At 43.7% G+C, this 25,771-nt stretch overlaps 1 protein-coding gene across 2 annotated transcripts in view; it reads left to right on the forward strand.

Annotated features, from left to right (window-relative positions):
- The window catches only part of KSR2 (kinase suppressor of ras 2), a 517,853-nt gene that overhangs the window by 371,921 nt on the left and 120,161 nt on the right, over window positions 1-25,771 (forward strand). The window lies entirely within an intron of this gene.

The following is a 25,771-nucleotide window of genomic DNA, read 5'->3' on the forward strand; positions in this document are numbered from 1 at the left end:
TATCCATGTAACCAGAAACCACCTGTCCACCAAAATCTATTGAAATAAAATTTAAAAAAGAAAAATTCCCCACTCCTTCTTGTGTTGAACAAGCTACTAAACTTCTCTGATCCGCAGCTTTCTCTTCCGTGAAATGAGAGATAGTCTTGAACTCTCAGGTTGCTGTGAGGATCCCAGACATAGAACACCAGGCATGGGGTAGGAGCTTGATGAATAAATGTCCATTTATGCATGTTATTTGAAAGAGCTGGGAAGTATTAGGTTGCTGCAAAAGTAATATTGGGTTGATGCAAAAGTAATTGGTCAATATTAAATACGTGGCTATATTGGTTTCCAGTTGCTGCTGCAACAAATGATCATAAAATCAGTGGCTGAAAACAACACAAACATATTTTTAAATAATTCTGGAGGTCATAGTTCCAAAACAAGTCTTGTGGGGCTGAAATCAGGGCATTGGCAGGGCTGCTTCCTTGTAGAGGCTCTCCGGAAGAATGAGCCTCTCTACACCTTTCCCATCTTCAAGACACAGCCCTCCTTCCTTGGCTCGTGGCTTTGCATCACCTCTTCTCTCTTCCTTCCTGTTGTGGTCCCATCACTTTCTTCTTCCTTTGATTCTCTTGCCTCTCTTTCATTAAGGATCCTTATAATTATATCTTGGGCTCACCTGGATAATCCAGGAGGATTCCCCGATCACAAGATCCTTTATTTAATCACCTCTGCAGAGTCCCTTTTGCCATATAAAGTATTATGTTGGTGTGAAAGTAATCGCCATTAAAAGTAATAGCAAAAATTGCAATTACTTTCGCACGAACCTAATAACAGTCACTGATTCCAGCGATTAGCACCTGAAACCTTTGGCAGGGTGGGGGGAGGCATTATTCAGTCTACCACAGTGACTAAAGTCATTAGTCACTCTATAAATAAACCCCTCTGGTCACCAAGGAAGAAGGATTGACAGGCCCAAGAATTCGCTGTCTCTTGTTTGAGACATCTGCTGTATACCACTACTACATTGAGGATATTTTCCATGCTGTTGTACAGGAGATACATAGGAAAGAAAAAGGAGATAGGACTGGCCATGGAGGAAAAAAAAAAAAAATCTAAGCCCAAAAACAGTGTATGGAAGAGGCTAAAATCTCCATTCCAGAAAAAGAAAGATTAGTCACTTGAAGGGAAGATGTGAAGTGTTTATCTGTGAACCAGTAACGCAGGGCTTTATCAAAGCAATAGTGTGAGTGTGGTGCTTGCTCTTCCTCCTGTTATGGTCCTTATTTTAACAGTTGCTTATCAGAGGGACATGCCTACTAGGAGATTTTAGTGATGTGGTCTTTAAAGTATTGTTTCTTAGTTAATTATGATTCATCAACCCAGTGGAGTATTCTCTATTTTTAAATTGCCACATTAGAATTTGATCTACCAATGTTTTGGGTTCTGTGGTACTGATGTTATTTTTTTTAATTGTACTTTAATTTCTGGGGTACATGTGCAGATCTTGCAGGATTGTTGCATAGGTACACACATGCCATAGTGGTTTGCTGTCTCCATCCCCCCATCACCTACATCAGGCATTTCTCCCAATATTATCCCTCCCCAACCTCCCCACCCCCAGCTGTCCCTCCCCTAGCCCCCCACCCCACAACAGACCCCAGTGTGTGATGTTCCCTCCCTGTGCCCATGTGTTCTCATTGCTCAACACCCACCTATGAGTGAAAACATATGGTGTTTGGTTTTCTGTTGTGTCAGTTTGCTGAGAATGATGGTTTCCAGATTCATCCATGTCCCTACAGAGGACATGAACTCATCCTTTTTTATGGCTGCATAGTATTCCATGTGTATATGTGCCACATTTTCTTTTTTTTTTTTTTTTTTTGAGACGGAGTTTCGCTCTCGTTACCCAGGCTGGAGTGCAATGGCGCGATCTCGGCTCACCGCAACCTCCGCCTCCTGGGTTCAGGCAATTCTCCTGCCTCAGCCTCCTGAGTAGCTGGGATTACAGGCACGCGCCACCATGCCCAGCTAATTTTTTTGTATTAGTAGAGACGGGGTTTCACAATGTTGACCAGGATGGTCTCGATCTCTTGACCTCGTGATCCACCCGCCTCGGCCTCCCAAAGTGCTGGGATTACAGGCTTGAGCCACCGCGCCCGGCCGTGCCACATTTTCTTTATCCAGTCTATCATTGATGGGCATTTGGGTTGGTTACAGGTCTTTGTTATTGCAAACAGTGCTGCAATGAACATATGTGTGCATGTGTCTTTATAATAGAATGATTTATAATCCTTTGGGTATATATCCAGTAATGGGACTGCTGGGTCAAATGGAATTTCTATATCTAGATCCTTGAGGAATCACCACACTGTCTTCCACAATAGTTGAACTAATTTAGATTCCTACCAACAGTGTAAAAGTGTTCCTGTTTCTCCACATCCTCTCCAGCATCTGTTGTCTCCAGATTTTTTAATGATCGCCATTCTAACTGATATGAGATGGTATCTCAATGTGGTTTTGATTTGCATTTCTCTAATGACCAGTGATGATGAGCATTTTTTCATATGTTTCTTGGCCTCATAAATGCCTTCTTTTGAAAAGGGTCTGTCACCCACTTTTGAATGGGTTTGTTTGTTTGTTTCTTATAGATCTGTTTTAGTTCTTTGTAGATTCTGGATATTAGCCCTTTGTCAGATGGGTAGATTGCAAAAATTTTTTCCCATTCTGTTGGTTGCTGGTTCACTTTGATGATTGTTTCTTTTCCTGTGCAGAAACTGTTAAGTTTAATTAGATCCCATTTGCCTATTTTGGCTTTCGTTGCCATTGCTTTTGGTGTTTTAGTCATGAAATCCTTGCTTATGCCTATGTCCTGAATGATACTGCCTAGGTTTTCTTCTAGAGTTTTTATGGTGTTAGGTCTTATGTTTAAATCTTTAATCCCTCTGGAGTTAATTTTAGTGTAAGGTGTAAGGAAAGCGTCCAGTTTCAGCTTTCTGCACATGGCTAGCCAGTTTTCCCAACACCATTTATTAAACAGGAAATGATTTCCCCATTGCTTGTTTTTGTCAGGTTTGTCAAAGATCAGATGGTTGTAGATGTGTGGTGTTGCCTCTGAGGCCTCTGTTCTGTTCCATTGGTCTACATCTCTGTTTTGGTACTAGTACCATGCTGTTTTGATTACTGTAGCCTTGTAGTGTAGTTTGAAATCAGGTAGTGTGATGCCTCCAGCTTTGTTCTTTTTGCTTAGGATTGTCTTGGCTATGCAAGCTCTCTTTTGGTTCCATATGAATTTTAAAGAGTATTTTTCAGTTCTTTGAAGAAGGTCAATGGTAGCTTGATGGGGATAGCATTGAATCTATAAATTACTTTGGGCAATATGGCCATTTTCACGATATTGATTCTTCCTAACCATGAGCATGGAATGTTTTTCCATCTGTTTGTGTCCTCTTTTATTTCCTTGAGCAGTGGTTTGTAGTTCTCCTTGAAGAGGTCCTTTACATCTTTTGTTAGTTGTATTCCTAGGTATTTTATTCCCTTTGTAGCTATTGTGAATGGGAGTTCACTTATGATTTGGCTCTCCGTTTCTCTGTTATTGATATATGGGAATGCTTGTGATTTCTGCACGTTGATATTGTATCCTGAGACTTTGCTGGAGTTGCTTATTAGCTTAAGGAGATTTTGGGCTGAGACGATGGGGTCTTCTAAATATACAATCATGTTGTCTGCAAATAGAGACAATTTGACTTCCTGTTTTCCTAATTGAATGCCCCTTATCTCTTTTTCTTGCCTGATTGCCCTGGCCAGAACTTCTAATACTATTTTGAATAGGAATGGTGAGAGAGGGCATCCTTGTCTAGTGCCAGCTTTTAAAGGGAATGCTTCCAGTTTTTGCCCATTCAGTATGATATTGGCTGTGGGTTCATTGTGAATAGCTTTTATTATTTTGAGATACATTCCATCAATACCTGGTTTATTGAGAGTTTTTGCATAAAGGGCTGCTTAATTTTGTCAAAGACCTTCTCTGCATCTATTGAGATGATCATATGGTTTTTGTCTTTGGTTCTGTTTATGTGATGGGTTACATTTATAGATTTGTGTATGTTGAACCAGCCTTGCATCCCTGGGATGAAGCCTACTTGATCGTGATAAATAAACTTTTTGATGTACTGTTGCATTTGGTTTGCCAGTATTTTATTGAAGATTTTTGCATTGATGTTCATCATGGATATTGGCCTGAAGTTTTCCTTTTTAGTTGTGTCTCTGCCATGTTTTGGTATCAGGATGATGTTGGTCTCATAAAATGAGTTAGGGAGGATTCCCTCTTTTTGTATTGTTTGGAGTAGTTTCAGAAGGAATGGTACCAGCTCCTCTTTATACATCTGGTAGAATTCAGCTCTAAACCTGTCTGGACCTGGACTTTTTTTGGTTAGTAGGCTACTAATTGCTGCCTCAACTTCAGACCTTGTTATTGGTCTATTCAGGGATTCAGCTTCTTCCTGGTTTAGTCTTGGGAGGGTGTAAATGTCCAGGAATTTTTCCATTTCTTTCAGGTTTACTCATTTATGTGCATAGAGTTGTTTGTAGTAATCTCTGATCATAGTTTGTATTTCTGTGGAATCGGTGGTGATATCCCCTTTATCATTTTTTAATTGCATCTATTCAATTCTTGTCTCTTTTCTTTTTTATTAGTCTGGCTAGTGGTCTATTTTGTTGATCTTTTCAAAACACCAGCTCCTGGATTTATTGATTTTTTGAATGATTGTTTGTGTTTCTATCTCTTCAGTTCTGCTCTGATCTTAGTTATTTCTTGTCTTATGCTAGCATTTGAATTTTTTTGATCTTGCTCCTCTAGCTCTTTCAATTTTGATGATAGGGTGTCAATTTTAGATCTTTCCTCACTTCTCATATGGGCATTTATTGCTATAAATTTCCCTCTAGGCACTGCTTTAAATGTGTCCCAGAGATTCTGGTACATTGTGTCTTCATTCTCATTGGTTTCAGAGAACATCTTTATTTCTGCCTTCATTTCATTGTTTATCTAGTCGTCATTCAGAAGCAAGTTGTTCAGTTTCCATGTAGTTGTGCAGTTGTGAGTGAGTTTCTTAATCCTGAGTTCTAATTTGATTTCACTGTGATCTGAGAGACTCCTTGTTATGATTTCCGTTCTTTTGCATTTGCTGAGGAGTGATTTACTTCCAATTATGTTGTCAATTTTAGAGTAAGTGTGATATGGTGCTGAGAAGAATGTGTATTCTGTGGATTTGGGGTGGAAAGTTCTGCAGATGTCTATTAGGTCTGCTTGGCCTACATCTGCGTTCAAATCCTGTATGTCCTTGTTGATTTTCTGTCTCATTGATCTGTCTAATATTGACAGTGGAGTGTTAAAGTCTCCCACTATTATTGTGTGGGAGTCTAAGTCTCTTTGTAAGTCATTAAGAACTTGCTTTATGTGTCTGGGTGCTCCTGTATTGGGTGTGTATATATTTAGGATCGTTAGCTCTTCTTGTTGCATTGATCCTTTCACCATTATGTAATACCCTTCTTTGTCTCTTTTGATCTTTGTTGGTTTAAAGTTTGTTTTGTCAGAGACTAGAATTGCAACCCCTGCTTTTTTTTCTCTTTCTCTCCATTTGCTTGGTAAATATTCTTCCATCCCTTTGTTTTCAGTCTATGTGTGTCTTTGCACGTGAGATGGGTCTCCTGAATACAGCACACTGATGGGTCTTGACTTTTATCTAGCTTGCCAGTTTGTATCTTTTGATTGGGGCATTTAGGCCATTTACATTTAACGTTATTATTGTTATTTGTGAGTTTGGTCCTGCCATTTTGTTACTGGCTGGTTGTGTTGCCCATTAGTTGATGTAGTTCTTTATTGCATCATTGGTCTTAACCATTTGGTACATTTTTGCAGTGGTTAGTACTGGTTGTTCCTTTCCATGTTTAGTGTTTCCTTCAGAAGCTCTTGTAAGGCAGGTCTGTTGGTGACGAAATCTCTCAGCAATTGCTTGTTCATAAAGGATTTTATTTCTCCTTTACTTATGAAGCTTAGTTTGGCTGGATATGAAGTTCTGGATTGAAAGTTCTTTTCTTTAAGAATGTTGAATATTGGCCCCCACTCTCTTCTGGCTTGTAGGGTTTCTGCTGAGAGATCCACTGTGAGTCTGATGGGCTTCCCTTTGTGAGTAACCTCACCTTTCTCTCTGGCTGCCCTTAGCAATTTTTCCTTCATTTCAATCCTGGTGAATCTGACAATTACGTGCCTTGGGGTTGCTCTTCTTGAGGAGCATCTTCGCGGTGTTCTCTGTATTTCCTGTGTTTGAATGTTGTCCTGCCTTGCTAGGTTGGAGAAGTTCTCCTGCATAGTATCCTGAAGAGTCTTTTCCAGCTTGGATTCATTCTCCCCATCATATTCAGGTACACTGATCAAGTGTAGATTAGGTCTTTTCACATAATCCCATATTTCTTGGAGGCTTTGTTCATTTCTTTTCACTCTCTTTTCTCTAATCTTGCCTTCCCATCTTCTTTCATTGAGTTGATCTTCAATCTCTGATATCCTTTCTTCTGCTTGATTTATTCAGCTATTGAAACTTGCGTATGCTTTGTGAAGTTCTTGTGCTATGTTTGTCAGCTCCATCAAGTTGTTTATGTTCTTCTCTAAGCTGGTTATGTTCTTCTCTAAGCTGGTTCTTCTCTAAAAAGTTAGCATTTCGTCTAATCTTTATTCAAGGTTTTTAGTTTCTTTGCATTGGGTTAGAACATGTTCCTTTAACTCAGAGAAGTTTGTTATTACCCACCTTCTGAAGCCTGCTTTCTGTCAATTCATCAAACTCATTCTCCATCCTGTATTGTTCCCTTGCTGATGAGGAGTGGTGATCCCTTGAAGGAGGAGAGGCATATTCTGGTCTTTGATGGTTTCATCCTTTTTGTGCTGCCATTTCCTTCCATTTTCATGGATTTATCTGCCTTTGATCTTTGAATTTGGTGATTTCGTATAGGGTCTCTGAGTGGACATCCTTTCTGTTGATGTTGAAGCTATTTCTTTTTGTGTTTTAGTTTTCCTTCTAACAGTCAGGTCCCTCTGCTGTAGGACTGCTGGAGGTCCACTCCAGACCTTGCTTGCCTGGGAATCACCCGTGGGGTTTACAGAACAGCAAATATTGCTGCCTGATCTTTCCTTGGTAGCTTCATCCCAGAAGGGTACCCACCAGGTGTCTGTCAGAGCTCTCCTGTATGAGGTGTCTTTTTGGTTATACAGGGGTCAGGGAGCTGCCTGAGGAGGCAGTCTGTCCCTTTTCTGCCTGCAGAGGTGCTGCTGGGCTGTCACGAACTCAGTCCAGCTGCTGTGTAAGCTTCCTCTGGCTTTTGTTTACACAAGTATGTTTAGACCTGTCTCAGCAATGGCAGATGCCCCTCCCCACACCAAGTTCCATCATTCTGGGTTGAGCTGAAACTGATTTGCTGGCTGTGAAAATCTCAAGCAAAGGACTTCAGTTTGTTGGTCTTTGTAGGGGTAGGACCTGCCCATCTGTATCACCTGTCTCCTTGCTTTCAACTCCCCCTCTTTCTGGGGAGCAGGTAGCTCCATCCCACAGGCGCTCTCGGTGCTGGTCAAAACGTCCCCCCAGATCTGGTGCTGACAACCTAAGTTGCTGGCTGGAGCTGCCGCTCAGATCTCTGCTGTTAACTCACGGCACTTTTCAGCCCAGCGGGGATCTACTGGTCTGTGGGTTGCAGAGACCTTGGGAGAAGCGTGGCTTCTGAACCAGAGTGCCATGGTGGAGGAAAGTCCCTGATCCTGCAGTCAGTTGCCCCTCCTGGGTGAGGCAGTGCCCTGCCCTACCTTGGTTTGCCCTCCTTGGGCTACACCCACTGTCCAATGAGTCCCTTTGAAATGAACCTGGTACCTCTGTTGGAAATGCAGAGACCACTTGCCTTCTGCATCTCTCTGGCAAGGAACTGCGCTCCGGAGCTGTTTTTATTTGGCCATCTTGGTGGAATCCCTCCTGATGTTAATTAATTAATGCAAAATTGTTTATACCCAGGAGAATATGTTAAATAAATAAACAAATAATTCCTTTGAAGGAGACCCAATAGTGAAAAGGCCCTGTCACTGTGTTTCACTACGTGGTGATGTCTGGGTGGGTGTTCATTGGCACATTATGGCAGGTGGGAAGTAGCATACATTACTCATTGGTTGTCAGAGATGCCTGATGATAGGGTTTGGCTGTGTCCCAACTCACATCTCATCTTGAATTATAGTTCCCATAATTCCCACATGTCATGGGAGGGACCCCGTGAGAAGTTATTGAATCATGGGGGCAAGTTATTCCCATGCTGTTCTTGTGATAGTGAATAAGAATCATGAGATGCAATGGTTTTCTGAAAAGGAATTCCCTGATACACATTTCATCTTGCCTGCTGCCACGTAAGACATGCCTTTCACCTTCCACCATGATTGTGAGTCCTCCCCAGCCACGTGGAACTGTGAGTCCATCAAACCTCTTTTTCTGTATAAATTACCCAGTCTCAGGTATATCTTTTTTTTTTTTTTTTTTTTTTGAGACAGAGTCTTCCTCTGTTGCCAGGCTAGAGTGCAATGGTGCAATCTCAGCTCACTGCAACCTCTGCCTCCTGGGTTCAAGTGATTCTCCTGCTCAGCCTCCCGAGTAGCTGGGATTATAGGCACGCACCACCACACCCAGCTAATTTTTGTATTTGTAGTAGAGATGGGGTTTCACCATGTTGGGCAGGATGGTCTGGATCTCTTGACCTCATAATCCGCCTGCCTTGGCCTCCCAAAATGCTGAGATTACAGGCGTGAGCCACCATGACTGGCCATGTATGTCTTTATTACCAGCATGAGAACAGACTAATACCCCTGGATGAGTAGCATCAACATCACCTGGGAATTTATTAGAAATGCAAATTTTCAGGCCTTGCTCCAGATTTAACTGAATTCAAGACCTGGCAGCAGGGCCCAGTTAACTATGTTTTAACAAGCTGTCCAGGTGATCCTGATGCACGCTGAAGTTTAATAGTTTTTCTGAGATACAATTATAAAGTTCACCTTTTAAAAATAATTCAGTGGTTTTTAGTGTACAGAGTTGTGCAGTCATCACTATTCTCTAATTCTAGAACATTTTCATCACCCCAAAGGAAACTCTTTGTACCTGAGTTGTCACTCTTTATTTCCCTGCTCCCTCCCTGCAAGGCCCTGGCAACCTCTAATCTGCTTTCTCTATCCATAGATTTGCCTATTCTGGACATTTCATGTAAATGGAATCATAAAACATGCAGCCTTTTGTGTCTGGCTTCTTTCTCTTAGCGTGATGATTTCAAGGTTCATCCACATCGTAGCATGTATCACACTTCGTTCCTTTTCATGGCCGAATAATAATCCATGATTTGTTTATACCACATTTTGTTGATCCATTTATCAATTATTGGATATATGGATTGTTTTCACATTTCACCTATTATAAATAATGCTACTATGAGTACTCAAGTTTGAGAACCTCTGCATTGGAGAATTCATCTGAATCCAGAAATCTGGGTCTTGCTTTGTCAGTTCAGAAACCAGATTCTCTTTGAGTCAGACACATTAACTAGACTTTTGAGGCTGATTTATTAAGTCAGAATGCCAGTTTTTTAAATATCCAATGGGAACTCACAGTCGCAGGTACTGAGATTTCCCCCAGCCCAAGTCATTAGCCCATTTCCCCTCTGCAGGCTACCCTTCCAGAAAACCTTCATCAGGAGGTTTTCTGGTAAAATGGAGTAGAGACAAAGGGGACTTTGCTACGTGGAATATTTGATGGGACAGCCTGTCTTCTCTGGGCAGAGTCATGTGGTATTTGAGAGGATAATCTCAAAGAGAAGACTGCCGAGGTACAGATCCCGCTTTACCACCTGCTAGCTGTGTGACTTAAAGGAAATTATTCAACCTCTCTGAGCTACACTTTTTCCTTTTCTGTGATTTTGGGATAATAATGAATATAAGGGAGTCGTCTCAGGATTGTTGGTAAGATTATTTGAGATAATACATGAACAGTGTATTAGTACCTGTGCCTAGTATATGGCACATACATGGGGGTATCACCACTTTTATGATAATTAACCAAGTCATAGTTGGAGTGGGACTGCCACTGGGACTGCCACGGGGACTGGAGATAGTAGAATTCAGTGGCTAAATCTGTCTACATAATCTTATGTATTGTCAACATTCTTCTGCTTATAAGTGAAACAACTCAAACTGTTTTAAATGTTTTACAATGAGAATTGAATAGCAACTGGAGGCCAGGCATAGTGGTTCATGCTTGTAATCTCTGCACTTTGGGAGGCTGAGGTCAGAGGATTGCTTGGGGCCAGGAGTTCAAGACCAGTCTGGGCCACATAGTGAGAGCTCATGTCCTACGGAAAAAAAAAAAAAAAAAAAAAATCCGAAAATAAGCTGGACGTGGTGGCATGTGGCTGTAGTTCCAACTACTCCAGAGGCTGAGCCAGGAGGATTGCTTGAGTCCAAGGAATACATTCTGGGTGACAGAGTGAGATCATATCTACAAAAAAGGGAAGGAAAGTGGAAGGGAGGAGAGAACAGGGGCGAGGGCAGGGGAGGGAGGGGAAGCTGGGGAGGAAAGAAGGGGAGGAAGGAAGCAGAGGAAGGCAGGGAAGGAAGGAAAGGAAGAGAAAGGGGAAAGAAAAGGAAGGAAGGCGAGAGGGAGGGAGGGAGGGAAGGAAAGGAGAGGAGAGGAAAGGAAAAGGAAGGAAAGGAAGAAAGAAAAGGAAGGAGGGAAGGAAGGAAGAAAGAAAGGGAAAGGGATGGAGGAAGGAAGGAGGGAAGGAGAAGGAAAGGAGAAGGGAAGGGGAAGGGAAGGGGAAGGAGAAGGTAGAAAGGGAGGGAGGAAGTGAGGGAGGGAGAGAAAGAAAGAAAAGAGAAAAAAGAGAAAGTGGAAGGAAGGAAGAAAGGAGAAAGGAAGGAAGAAGGGAAGGAGGGAAGGGAGGGAGGGAAGGAAGGAAGGCAGGAAGGAAGGAAGGAAGGAAGCAAACTAGAGAAGCTCCAGGGGCTCAAATGATATGTCAGCTCTTTGTTCCCCTGTCTTTGCCTGAACCAATCACCGTGGTCAGAACGTTGTGGCCTTACCAAACCTTGGTCAGATGCCCTATTCTGAGACGGGAAGCGGCTCAGCCTGCTGTGGGATATTGGAAAAGTAGTTTCCCAGTGGAAAACCATGCTGCTGCCACTTTCTTCAAAAGTAACTGATAGAGGGACAGGCCTACTAAGAGATTTTAATGATGTGGGCTTCGAAGTATTGTCTCTTAGTTAATTATGATTTATAAACCCAGTGGAGCACTGTCTACTTTTAAATTGTCACGTTAGAATTTGATCTACCAGTGTTTAGGGCTCTGTTGTACTGGTGTGAATCAATCAGTGTAAATTTGTTTATTCCCAGGGGAATATGTGAAATAAGTAAATAAATAAATAAACTCCTTCATTGGATACCCAGTAGCGAGAAGGCCCCATCACCGTGTTGGGCTACGAGGTGATGTCTGGGCAGGTGTTTTGAAGAAAGAGGAGTGGGCGCTGAGCTTGTGCATATGCCCTGAGCCAAAGAGCTCTGTCCTCTGGATGGGCTGGGAGGGTCAGGCTCAGCCTCTCCTTTCATGGTGACTGAGTCCCTTTTTAGATCTGTCCATGCATTTAATGGATTGCATCAGGTTATGTAGATCTGGGTCCCTTCCTGTCTTTCTGGGCAGGGGTTTCCAGTTATGCACTGTTGACATTTGGAGCTGGACAATGTTGTGTTGGAGGAAGCTGTTCTGTTCGTTTGCAGCATCCCTGGTCTCTAACCAGTAGATACCAGTACCACTCCTCCCCCTCAAGTTGTGACAACCAAAAATGTCTGCACACGTTGCCAAATGTCCCCGGGGGGGTCAATAGGGCTCACAATTGAGAACTGTGGCTCTAGGTTAACTTTGTTTATGTGTGAGGGCTTGGGCTGGTTTAACTCTTGTGGGGGGACTTCCTTCCTTATCTCCAAGTTCTTGGGGGACTCTCTGTATCCTCCCTCTACTGATAACACCTCTCACTGGTAAACATAGCCCCGTTGCAGCAGAGGTCTCCTGCCCCAGAGGTCTCACTTTCAGGGATGCAGTCAGCACCTGTCAGAACCCTGTCACCTCAGCAGGCTTCCTGGCCTCACTTGGGGATGCTTCAGAAAGACTGGCTTTGGAATATGGACACCCAGTCTTGAACTTGTATATTATCCATCACGGGGCTGTTCCCACCACGTCTGCAAACTACAGACAGTGTGGCACCTCTTTGGATGACACTTTAAGTCTCAGGAAACCAAGAGAGAGAGGCAATCTATTGCCTGAAGTTCAGAGCCCCACGATGCCTGGGATGCCTGGTGTCTTAGGTTTCTGAAAGGCTGGCTGGGGTCTTTGGCAGCAAGCTTATCTGGTCTGTCCCCGAGCAGTCCATCCAGGCAGTAAATTCCATGGAATGGTTCTGTAGGGGGAACTTCTCAGCAGCCCTTTGTTCTATGGACAATTAACTTCCACTGAACATTAACTAGAGGGTGGCTACATAATTAAAAACATCATATTTCCATCAGGGGAGAATTTCAGCTCAGACAACTCCGAATGGCTCTGATTTAAGATCCATAAACTCAGTTCAGGGCGATAAATATGTAAGTAATTGATGATGTAGCGTGCGAGGAACTTAAGACCCATCTATCACAACTGGGCAGGCGAGGGCTGTGGACACGCTCTGAGAACAGGATGATAGAAGGGGAATAAATGGTCAGAGACCTAGACAGTTCTGTCCTCTGCATAACTCATTGCAGCTTCTCTCTAGAGTCATGGCTTCCTTCCCAAAAGAGCCTCTTCGCCTATTTTGTCTTCCCCAGCCAGGAAGACAGACAGCTAAGAAAAGCTAAAGACAAGCAGCTGAATTGCTTTAGGGGGCACCTACCTCTTAATGCACACCTACTATGTGCCAGGTACCTGGTTCATTTCCCAGTGTCTGATCCTCAGGTAAACCCTACAAGATGGATTTCATTGCCCCCTTTTTACAGAGGAGGAGATGCACAGAGGGAAAGAGTCAGATGACAGGACACATAACAAGCGCAGAGCTAAGAATTCTGACTCAGGTCTGCAGCTGTAAATTAATTCCATTTTGCCCATTCCAACTCAGGCAAAAGAGGGGGATTTGCATCCCCCCGGTTGCCTGGATTTGGGAACATGCAATCCACAAACAAGTCTTCACCAGTTTCTGGGTCCAAGTGTCAAGCCCAACTTGCAGATTCCAGGCTGTGGTCTGCATGTCTCCCATCTCCCCCAGCCCCGGACCTGTCAAGCTACTGCTGTTTCTGTTGGTTTATTTCAATGTGAGGCCATTTACAACGGAAATTGATGGAGCACAGGGCTGGCTGTTTTTCTCCCTTCACGGGGACGTTTGCAGTGATGGCAGTGTGGAGCCTCTGTCAACTCTTATTTTGTCCTCATTTAAGCCTGAGCCAGGCAAGGGAAGCTAGCTTCTTTCAATTAGCATTTTCCTTTGGGTCAAGGAGGACAGTCCTGTATCTATGTGGGAGGAGATGGCTCTGAACCACTAGCCAGGCCCCAGGCTTCTCCAGGTCTCCAGGCTGCCTCTGCACATGCTCAGGGCTGCTCTTCCAGGAAGGTGCACAAAAAGACCCCCGTCCCGGCTCTGCTAGTGGTCTGGCCTCCTTCCTGAATATCTAGTATCTAAAGAGAGCTCATAGAACATAATGCTCAGAAATGGGAGCTTTGCCTTCAAGAAAATCTAGGATCAAACCACAGAGGATATTTTCCTTAGGTGATCCCTGAGCCTTAGTTTCTCCATTTGTAAAGTGGGGTCCTTCCAACCTGCTTCTCAGGGTGGATTGTTTGTTTATGCGTGTATTCATTCATGCAATACATAGTTGTGAAGATGCCACTCTGGGCCCATCGTTGTGCTAGTTGCTAAGGATATAGGAGGGAATGAAACAGACTTGGTGGCTGTAGAGTCAACGGGCTAATTAACGGAAAAATTTAAGCCTGTGGTCTCCAAACTTGTCAGCACATTAGAGACCTTTTATAATTCTCCAGCACCTGGAGACCTTTTATAATTTCAATAGTCAGGCCACATCCCAGCACAATTCAATTGGGGATCAGCAAGCTTTTTATTAAAGGGCCAGATAGTAGATATTGTAGTCTTTGTGGGCCATATGATCTCTGTTGTGACGATTCAACTTTGCCCTTTTTGGACAAAAGGGCCATTGGTCAATGGGCATGGCTGTGTCCCAATAAACCTTTGCTTATAAAAACAAGCTGTGAGCCACATTTGAACCTTGGACCCCAGATTGCTGACCTCTGAATTAAATTACAATGGGGGCATGGGAGGCACAGGCATAGGTGATTTCAATAGGCTGACCATGTGGGGAATCCCTGACTTGCGCAATGCTTGGCCTGTGTTAGTTATTATCATTAGGAGAGGCTAAGTAGCTTTCCCAGTTAGTGGTAGAACCAGGGCAATTAGTCTTCCTAACTCCTTTCTTTTGAGCACTCTTTCTCTGTTAAGCTCTGGGAGCCTCAGTTTCTTCACTTGCAAAATGAAATCAACACTAGATCTCCCTGATAGGGTGGCCGGGAAGATAGGGTGGCTCATATCTGTAATCCCAGCACTTTGGGAGGCTGAGACAGGAGGATCTCTTGAGCCCAGGAGTTTGAGACCAGCCTGGACAGCATAGTGAGACCTTATTTCTATAGTCAAATAAAATAAAAAGGTTTTAAAAAAAGAAGACAATGTATAAACTGACATAAATTGCAAGTCTGCACTTGAGAGGTCAGTGATGACCATTACAGCTGAGAACCAAGAGGAGTTGAAGATGCTCCCACTGTCCTGTCCCCCCACTTCTCTGTTTACTCAGGACTCCATGGCTGGGGAAACTCTGGAGTCCTGAGTGGATAGACGAGAAGTGGAGAGAGGATTGGGAGAAGTGGTGGGCTCCATTTGGAACAGGTGGCCACAGCCAGAGCCTGGGACCTGGTGCTGGAGGGGTGGGGATTCTTGCTTCATAGGATCCCTGACCAGCCCAGGCCTTGCAGGGCATGGAGGAGTGAACCCTCCATTTGGAGAGCTGGGCTGCCAGCTTATTTTTGCTTGAGTTAGCAAGAAAACATTTCACCTCTCAGCTCTAAGCTAAACTCTGCCTGAGGCACTGGACACAAGAAGATGAATAATTGGCAGCTTCTGCTCTCCAAGGGTGGTTGGTGGTAGAGAGAGCAGATTCGTAAGTCAGGATCTACATGTGATGGGGCAAGTAGCCCAGAGAGGTGAGTGCAAGATGTTGTAAGGGGGCGTGGCTCAGGCATCTGCTCCTGTGCATTCAGGGAGGGCTTCCTAGAGGAGCCGTGCCTGAGCTGGATCCTGGAAGAAGAGTTGGTGTGAGTCAGGCTACGAGAAGTGGGGACTGGGGAGGCAGAACAGAAGCATGTTCTAGACAGAGGACAACATCTTCAAAGGTGAGAGGCATGAAATAGCAGATCCATGTAATGATGTGAGTATAACTCGGGGGGGGGCAGTCACTAATTAAGCCTTGTAGTGGCCCTTAGCTCTGTCTCGCTGCTTTCTCAGATTCATAGGGCTTTTCTTCCTCTTTGGCCTGGGATCTTTCTATTCTTCCTCCCCATCTGACCTTTTCTGGGTCACTCAAGTAGATATGACACTATCATGGAGATCTGAGACAATGGTTTTGAATATCACACATTTAGACCAGTCTTCTGGAACAGAAAGACCCCTGCCAGAATGCCACCCACACCATTTAAGTGACCTCCTCCACCAAGCATCACACATTATCTCCTTATTGATAATTTATTTCACAAGCACTTCCCCCAACCAAAAAAAACACAACGTGGGTCCATTATCCTAATGATTTTTCTGGATTCCTAGATGTTAACATTTTACTTCCGTTTTTGTATTTTAAGTTTGTACTCTTATTACATAAAGTGATTTTGACATTTCAAGATGTTCCCCTCCTCTTTCCAGATCGTAGCAGTAAAATTGTATCAAGGGGAAATTCGAAGGGAAGGTTTGGGGGTGGGGCTAGGAGAGGGGAGAAAGATAAGTTTTCAAATATGTCTCATCTTTAGACTCAAATGAAGATTGATAATTAATGACACTCCCCTCTCTGATCCATGGTGTGGTGTCTTGTGCCCCACCCCCGATTGGCCACCACTGTCCCCACGCCCATTGCGTGCCTACCCGACTTACCGTTACCATCTTGGATTCTCCATCCATCATCCCCACAAGGAAGATAATTACTCCTGTGGCACCAGGTCTCCCATTGTTTGGTTACAAGGTTAAAAATCCCTGATACACTTTAATAAATTCTGCAGTGAGCACATTATGAAACTGTAATTAAATGCCTCAGCCATCTTTTCTTTCTTTACTGGCAATGAAATTTAATTGAGGCCATCTGAGAAGGCTGAAATAAATCACAGGTGATGACTCTAGGATTCACATTTCTCACTGGAAGAGGGAAGCATGTTACCACTGTCTACACATTTTATTTAGGGCAAATTAAGGGGATCCCAGCTTGATGGTTACCTGCCAGGAATCAGACATGAGGTGGTGATGGTCTTTTTAAAAAGGGGAAAGTAGGCTGGGTGCAGTGGCTCACACTCGTAATCCCAGCACGTTGAGAGCCTGTGGCAGATGGATCACCTGAGGTCAGGAGTTAGCAACCAGCCTGGCCAAACTCCATCTCTACTAAAAATATAAAAACTAGCCAGACATGGTGGTGGGCACCTGTGATCCCAGCTTCTGAGGAGGCTGAGGCAGGAGAATCACTTGAACCCGGACGGCGGAGGTTGCAGTGAGTGGAGATCATACCACTGCACTTCAACCTGGGTGAAAGAGTAAGACTCCATCTCAAAAAAAAAAACGTGGGGGGAGAGCGATTCTGAGGGTGGATATTAGAATAAATACATTCATATATCCTCACTAGATCCTGAAGTTGTTTCTAGTTTAGTGTAACCATTATTATTTTTTTTTTTGAGACAGTCTCACTCTGTTGCCAGGCTGGAGTCCAGTGGTGTGATTTCAGCTCACTGCAACCTCCACCTCCTGAGTTCAAGCAATTCTCATGCCTCAGCCTCCCAAGTAGCTTGGATTATAGGTGTAAGCCACCATGCCCAGCTAATTTTTGTATTTTTTTAGTAGAGATGGAGTTTTGCCATGTTGGCAAGGCTGGTCTTAAACTCCTAGCCTCAAGCGAGCCATCTGCCTCTGCCTCTCAATGTGCTGGGATTATGGATGTCAGCCACTGCACCATTTTTATTTTATTTTATTTTAACTGGGGCGGTACCAGGTGGAATGGGTGGTGGAGGAGAGTGATGATGACAACTTTACTGTGATGCGTCTCCTCACATCCTCTCCTTGTCCTGCCTCTAGCCCCCACATACCGGCCCTTCATCTGCTTTGCTGCCATTGGTACAGTGCCCTCACCACTCACCAGTCCTACCAATATCAGCTGCTACCTGTAGACACTCCTAGCAGGGCATTTCCTATGTCTGTCTCATCCATGACCACCACCACTGCCTCCAATTGTAACTTAGAGAGAAGACTACCCCAGGTCTTAGCTATGTCATACTGCTTTCTCAGATGCATGGGGCGTTTCTTCCTCTTCTGCCTAGGATCAACATATTCCTTCCCTTGGAGGAAGACTCCTCTAGGCCTTCTTTCTGCTTTGATAGAGTGAAACTGGAAAATCAAATTCTTTAATCCAGACAGAAGCAGTGAGAGGAAAGAGTTAATTTTCCTTTTGCTCTGCCCCCACGAGTTGGCACAGATTTCAGCAGTTGCATGTAGAGACATTGCCCCTCATGGTTTATTCTACCAAGAGACAGTGAGGGGTTGAAAGAACAGTCTTCAGCTATTATCTTGGCAGGGCTTCTTGCAAGTCCTTGTCTGGCTTTCTTCTGCAAAATGGGGATCAAAACAACACACCTCACAGGTACTAGGACTAAGTGAGCAGAGGGGTGACACCAAGTGGTTATATGTATTTTGGCTTGGAGACTGCAGACCATTTGTCTTAAGATTTCTATCATGTAAGTGGCAGAAGGGGATCTTGAACCCTGGTCTTCTGGCTCTAAGAAAAAAATATTTCTGCTGATTAGCCAATAAAATGAGTTTCACAGCTCTAAAAAGTGTTGGCATACTTTTTCTTTAAAGGACCAGGTAATACTTATTTTTTGCTTGGTGGACAAGTCTGTCTCTGTTACCACTACTCACTTCTGCTGTCATAAACAATATGTCAATGTTTATGTGGCTATGGTGCCAATCAAACTTCATAAAATTAGACAATGAGTTGCATTTGGCCTGAGGGTCAAGTTTGCCAACTCTGGCTCCAAGTCATAGCCATACAGAGCTTTGTTATATTCTAACCGATGTGTAAAATTCAAGAGGCAGAGTGATGATGACAATGACAAAAACAATAATAACAATACTACATCAGGCACTCATTGGAGCACTGTTCCAATTATATCACCCAGCTTAATCCTTCTACCAATTCTATGAGGGTGATACAATGATGCCTTTTTTATAGGAGAAACTGAGACTCAGAAAAGTAAGAGTACCTAAGATTCCATAGCTTGTAAGTGGCAGAGCTGGTGTTTGTCCCAGATATGCTCATGTCAAAGTCCCATACTGTCTCTCCCACACTCCACTGGGCAAGTTGATTGCCCTTGAGGACCTTCCTGTTGAGAAATAAAATATGCTACTCTGTCTCCAGAGGAGGTCCACACTTAAGGTCCTATCTCTAGCTTAAACTCTGCACATGCATGGATTGGTTTGACCCTGATACTTGTATTGTGCAATGGACAGGAACTGAGGCCATAGTCTCAATAGCTTAGCCATTGCCCATTGTTTTGTCTCGATGTCATGGGAAGCCCTAGGAAAGTCTTCTGAAATCCCTGTATATGATCCCTTCCATCAAGAATCCTTTGCTCACCCTTAGCATCTCTTATCACTATCAGTTCACTCTGCCTTATTTCTCCCCTGATGACATGAAACCAAAGCCCACCCTGGTCTATGCACTCACTAGTGCCAAGGGGTTCCCTGGAAGCCTCCCCAGCCACCATGGGCCCCAGATGATGATGCTTGGATCTTGGGAGGTAAGTTGTCATTGTTTCAGGGAGAAAATTATGTCCAACTCCATGAAGAAATGCAATTTGGCCCTGAAGCATCATGGAGCTGTAACCTTTAGAAACTGCACATAATTAAAATGCTTTCAGATCTGATATATTTGAGTTGGATATTAAAGCAAATAGAGTTATCCTCTGCTATGTGAATGATATCATGAGCAGCTTTAGTCTAGGATTGGTTGGTACCTTGGATAAATCAGTGGGATTTTAGCTGGTGACTGGCCTGTGACTCCAAAGAAAAGTTTAATGGTCTAAGATTTCTGAGTTTCACTTATCTTTAGGCTCAGCGAATTGCTTGTTGATTTGCATGCAGCACCTCTGCTGAGTTCTCACTCAGTCTGTCATATCCCTGGGCTGGAAGCTTAAGGGCAGTTTGGAATTTTCAGTTCCTTTGTGGTATTTCTGAGGATGAGCCCTTGGGTTCAAACCTGAGCTTTAGCACCTAAAAGGGAATTGCGGAGACTAAGTGAAATAATACATCTAAATCACATAATCTAGGTCCCGCTGTGCAGTAGGTGCTTAATAAATGTCAGCTATTATTATTAATAACATTATGTCCTCAGAGGTCTTTATCTCCATGGTAGGCTAGCTCCTTATTTATCCAACAGGGTTTAGAGATTCAAAGACTGCAATAAATGATTTCTTGTGGTCCTTTTCAACTCTAGACTGACATGGCTTTTAAGATAATTTTTACATTTGTCTCAGAAGGGAACGTGGTATGGAGCTGGATAGAAATTAAAACTGGGTTCAACTCTAGCGTTCACTATATTTGGTGAACTTTAGCTATATGGCTGAACAATTTAATTATTCTTACTTATCTGTAAACTGGGAATACAAACTCATAAGATCGTGTGGATCAAATGAAGAAATAGCTGCAAGATACATACAATAAATAAGTCTGAGCCTTGCTCTCATGCTCAGAATACTCTGTGCATTATCTCACCTGGTCTTCAAACAGTACAATGAGGTACAGTGGGTACTGTTATTTGCTCACAGGTTTTGCGTGATGACACTGAAGCTCACAGGGTTGTCACTTGCCCAAGGACACACAGCAGATCACATCCCATATCTACCTCAATTTGCCATCTGTTAAATAGTTATAATGTGTACTTCCTTTCCTACCACACAGATATTTTGAGGATAAATCAGTTCTGATTTGCTCTGAGTCTGATCAAGTTCTCTCTAAGATCTCCCAGGGCCATGTAAGTTTCTCATTAACCAGAAAAACAGCAGTTTCAGCCACGACTTGATTATTGGTCCATTTATTTGTTTATTCATTCATTTGTCCATTAAACACACATTTAATATTCTTTGAGCAGATCCTGAACTAAATACTTAGGGATACACTGACAGATGAGACCCAGCCTACTATTGTTTGTCCCCATAGCAGATAAATTGCAAAGAATAACTTTTTTAAAAATCAGCTTTGTCTTCTTCCCATGGCTACCTCTTTCTCCTCTTCTACTTGGGTTTGGGAATGCAAATCCCATGAAAATTTCTTCAGGAACTGTTCTCTAAGATCAGTCTGTGCCACAGATATTCCAGTGCTACAGGTTGGTAGGTTTGGGACAAAACATCAACTCTTCTTTACGTCCAAGGAAGTAAAAATACTCTGTTAGCTTCTGAAAAATAATACAGGCTTGGGGCCAATGAGTACACCCTCTTTGCTTTTCCCGGGGACATTGAGGGGTAACGGGCTGTGGATTTTTTAATAAGGGGCTACGGGTGGCATCATGACAGCTCAGGTGGGAAAGGCCTGGGTTGGGAGAATGACCTTGGGAAGGAATGACCTTGTCAGAGTTAGGGCTGAAGTGTTGGACCTGGGTTAGGGTTGGGGGAATGGAGCATTGATGTGGGGACAGGGAGGTTGGGAGGCCCTCACCATTTTCTCCCGTTACAGCCTGGCAGGCTATTCTCCCCTCGACCGCTAGAGGGAGCGCTGAAATCCATACTGCCCAGCACAATGTCCTTCTTCCGTTCTGAGGCAGGTCGGGCTCCCGTTGCCTTAAAACAATCCCAAAGTCTGTACTGTTTCATTTTCCTCATGGACTCTTATTTCTTGGCTCATTTGCTTTCTGATTTCCCCCTCTAGACTCTAAGCTCAGAAAACATGGTTATCCTGTTCACCATATCCCCTGGAAACCATGCCTGGAACAAGATAGATGCCGTGTCAGTTTCCCTATGGTGACATGGGTCCACCTGCGGTAATCCAGGGTTACCTGTCCATCTGCAGGTCCTTAGCTTGACCACAGCTCCAGCATCTCTCTTTGCCGGATAAGATAACATACTTCCAGGTTCCAGGGATTAGGACGTGGGCATCTTTGGGGTGGGACAGGAGCATTATGCTATTACATCACCTCCCAGGCCTCCTTGGTCCTTCCCAGACAGGGGTATGTAGGAGGCCTTGGCAAGAGAGGATGGGTTGAGCAGGGTGTTGAAGGGAAGTCTGGACTAAAAGCATCCAGTTTGTCTCTGTCTGCAGTTTAAATCCCGACTCAGTCATTTATCAGCTCTAGACAATTGTTTATTGCTTCTAAGCCTCAATATTCCCATCTGTGAAAGGGAGATGAAATTCACTTCCATTAATTGAACCACAGCTCAATTAAAAAATCCCCATTCTGGCATTTATTTGCATTTACCTTGGGCAGTCAGGATAACTTTTTTATTTCCTTGTTGAAATGACACAAATTATCATGGCTGATACACTACGTGTGTGTATACTCTGTAGTGTTTGTACTAACAGGATAATATATGTCAAGGGTCTGTTTGACAATAGTGCTTGGCATATGGAAAGCAGATCTACTATTTTCCTTCCTTCCTTCCTCTCTCTCTCTTTCTTTCTCTCTTTTCTTTTCTTTTCTCTTTTCTTTCTTTCAGACAGACTTTCACTCTTGTGGCCCAGGCTGGAGTGCAATGGTATGACCTTGCATCACTGCAACCTCTGCCTCCCAGGTTCAAGCAATTCTCTTGCCTCAGCCTCCTGAGTAGCTGGAATTGTCTATGGTGTCTAGCCCACCATAGACAAAAAAATTTTTTTGTATTTTTAGTAGAGATGGGGTTTTCTCCATGTTGGCCAGGCTGGTCTTGAACTCCTGACCTCAGGTGATCCACCCGCCTCAGCCTCTCAAAGTGCTGGGATTACAGGTGTGAGTCACTGCACCAGCCATATTTTCTTATTTCTCATTTTCTTCTTTCTTCTCCTCCTCTTCCTTTCCTTCATCGTCACCCATTTTTACCTGTGTCTCTGTGTATATCCTCAGGTATTTTTCCCATGCCTAGCTCATCTGTCAGGCAGCCTTCAAATTCACCAGGTCAGAGCCTGATTTTTCATCAAGAAACTCTGTGTGCTGTGGATGCATTGTTAATGCTGGTTCCTTCTGTTGGGCCTTCTGTTTGTCCCTCTGACTACTAAGGTGATTCCAAAGACCTGGGCTCCTGGCTTTTCCCTCTTCTGTGTGAAGCCCCTTCTGGGCAGATGCATTTCTCAGAAAATATCAACAGCTAGATCTGTGCAAGGGGAGAAGAAACCTCCCTCCTTCCACCTCTTTCTCTTTCTGTGTACTAGAAATGAAAATATCTAAGGAGAAATGTCTATTATTCTACTCCTGAGACCGTAGGCACCAGGCATGCACAAAATTCTGCCTCTGTGTCTGCATGACTTGTTATCAGAAAATTAGAGTAGAAAAGAAGATTCTGTCAGCTATGGAGACATCTTAATAGGTGCTTTGATTGTTAAACAGAAGTTTCTGTATGGGTTTAATTGCTGTAAATGTTGTTTGCCTTCCCTGTTATGATAAGGCCTGGATTTTCATAGATTTTTTTCCCCCTTCCCTTTCAACAGTTTGCCGTTGCTTTAAGGCTTGCATTGGCAAGTTTAATAAAATCCAAACGAAGAAAGCAAAGAGAGGATCTCAAAGTTCAAATCCTCACGCCCACGTAGGAAGCCGTGTGGAGGTTATTATTGCTTGAGACTAATGATGCTGCAGCCGCTTAATGTAATTGACAGAATTCACCCCTTCAACCAGATATTGGGAAATGAGACCAAACTACTAAAGTTAATTACATCTATTTTTTGAAAAGGAGCTATAATTGAGAATAACTGAATAACTAGGCTATGAACGTAATAGTGAGATGTGCTTATAATAAAAGAGGATTTGTGCTCTGCTGACTTGAGTCTCAGAAGCACCATCTGGGGGTTTTTTGGTGGAGGGGTGGAGTAGTAAGGGAGAGAGGCCGGAGAAGCAGAGAAACATCTAGATCAGGAATTCTCAACCTTGGTGCTATTGACATTTTGGGCTGTTGAATTCTTTATTATGGGAGTCTGCCCTGTGTATTATAAGATGTTAAAGAGCATCCCTGCTGTCTCCCCACCCGATGCTAGTAACACACACACACACACACACACACACACACACACACACAAACACACACACACCCACACACAGTGTGACAACCAAAAATGTCCCCAGACACTGCCAGATATCCCCTAGGGGGAAAATGCTCCTCTGGTTGAGAACAGGGGGTGCAGGGGCTTCTGGAAGACTTTAAATAATTGCAGAGTTACTCATTGAGAATCTGCAGGTGCGTGGCTGTGTGGCCTTTCGCAAGTCACTGCACTTCTCTGAGCTCCTTTGTCTTCCTTTGCACAATAGGAATAATGACAGCCTGACTGCACAGAGGAAGAGCTTCCAGGTATAAAATGCATAGCCTAATGCCTAGTACCTATTGAGTAATCAATAAACTCAGTGTTTCTATTATAATAATCTTGGATTCAGCAAACGTGTATTAACTACTTTGCTGCAAGCATGATGCTATGAGGTGGTGATGCAAAGAGGAGATGTGGTTCCCACTCTTGCAGATGGCAAGTGTATGAGGACCTGTTGGTACTGTCTCATTCTTTACCCGTGGCAGAGATTGCTAATCAGTTTCAGTGCCCTTTCCCACTGAGCCTCAGAATCCATTTTAACACACTTCTCTGGGCAGCCACTACTAGTAGCCCCTGAAATGAAACCCATTTAGCACTCCTAGCTTTGTAGATTTCCTCGTGAGGATGCTAACTCTTCCTCTCCGGCGCAGTCTTCCCATTCCCACCACCCCTGGCACTGGAGAAAGCACCTCAAGGAGTTAATAGGTAGAATCCCTCCTCCCACATCTGACTTCAGTCCCCAAAAGAGTTAGGAATGGAAAGAATGCTCTCTTAAATTTTTTTTTTCTCTTGTCTTCTCTGTTTCCCTCAGAAATGGTAACGTGTAGTGAAATGGGCTTGAGGTTGATGACATTTAGTTTTTAGTTAAACTAAAGGAATCCCACAGGCTCTAATTCTGATTGATATATCATGCTGTCTCCCTCTTAGGTTTTCTCTGCCCTTTGGGGCCTGGAAAATCATTAGCTCTCTCATAAAGGATCTCAGCTTTACAAGGGCAGAATTGGGATTTCTGGAAATAATACTGGATGGCTGCAGACAGCGTCATTAGACAGAAGAGAGGAGCGAGTAGGTTGGGGGTTAAATGCTCCCTGATAGGTTCTGACATGCCCAACTCCCCGAAGACAGCACCACTCCATAACAATTGCTGTGAAAAATGAGGCGTGCACTTGCAGCTCCAAAAACAGGGAGCTGGCTCCATCCATCTGGCCTGAGAAATGAGAACTGGCGTGTAGGGTCAGGCACTTGCTTCTTCCCTCCCTGCCCGGTAGAGATTCCACAGGCAGCACTAGTTCATCGTTGACATTGTTTCACACCTCTCCGGGCCTGCAAGCTCTGCCAGGAGGGTGGTGTGGGCAGTGGGCAGTAGGGCAGAGGTAGAACCTGGTGCACAGGGTCTGCGGGAGACCCAGAACTCAGTCTGTGATGGAGTGATAGTGCAATTCGCTGAGATTTAGCCTAAGGCTTGAAAGAAGACCAGATGGGGATAGGCACCTCATCTGCAGTCTGATTTTTTTGTTTCTTCCTCATTCCCATTCATCATTCATCTGCCCACCCACCTATCTATCTACTCACCTACCCATCTTTACATTCACCCATATGTCCATCCATCCATCCATCCACTCACTCACCCACCTATTCATCTATCCATTCATCTATCCATCCACTCACCCATCTATCCATCCATCCACTTACCCACCCACCCACCTATCCATCTACCCACGCATCTGTCCATCTCTCCATCCGTCCATCCATTCATCTATCTACTCACCCACCCACCTATCCATTTACCCCCTCCCCAATCTATCTACTCATCCATCCATCTACTTACTCTAACATAACTTTAGGTGGTACGTGGTTGGACATTATTCAAATAATTATCTATAATAATACAGAAAGTGATATGGCTTTCCACATAGTGTTGGCTTTTAAAAATAAGTGTATTTAGACAAAAAAATTGGAGTCAGCCTAAAATACAAAATAAATAACTTCACGGTTGTACAGAGGCATGGCAGAAATTAGGAAAGGGACACTTGCATGACTGGCACTTGGAACCCGCTGCACTATAACTTTGCATGCAAGGGCACATGTTCATTTCAGGTTCCTTGAACCTGAAATCACAGCTGCTGTGCAGCTTCTAAGATGTATGAC

The sequence above is a fragment of the Aotus nancymaae genome, unplaced genomic scaffold, assembly GCF_030222135.1.
Source record: "Aotus nancymaae isolate 86718 unplaced genomic scaffold, 86718_ANA_hifiasm-v0.15.2.pri h1tg000021l, whole genome shotgun sequence".
In the NCBI taxonomy this organism is placed as follows: domain Eukaryota; kingdom Metazoa; phylum Chordata; class Mammalia; order Primates; family Aotidae; genus Aotus; species Aotus nancymaae.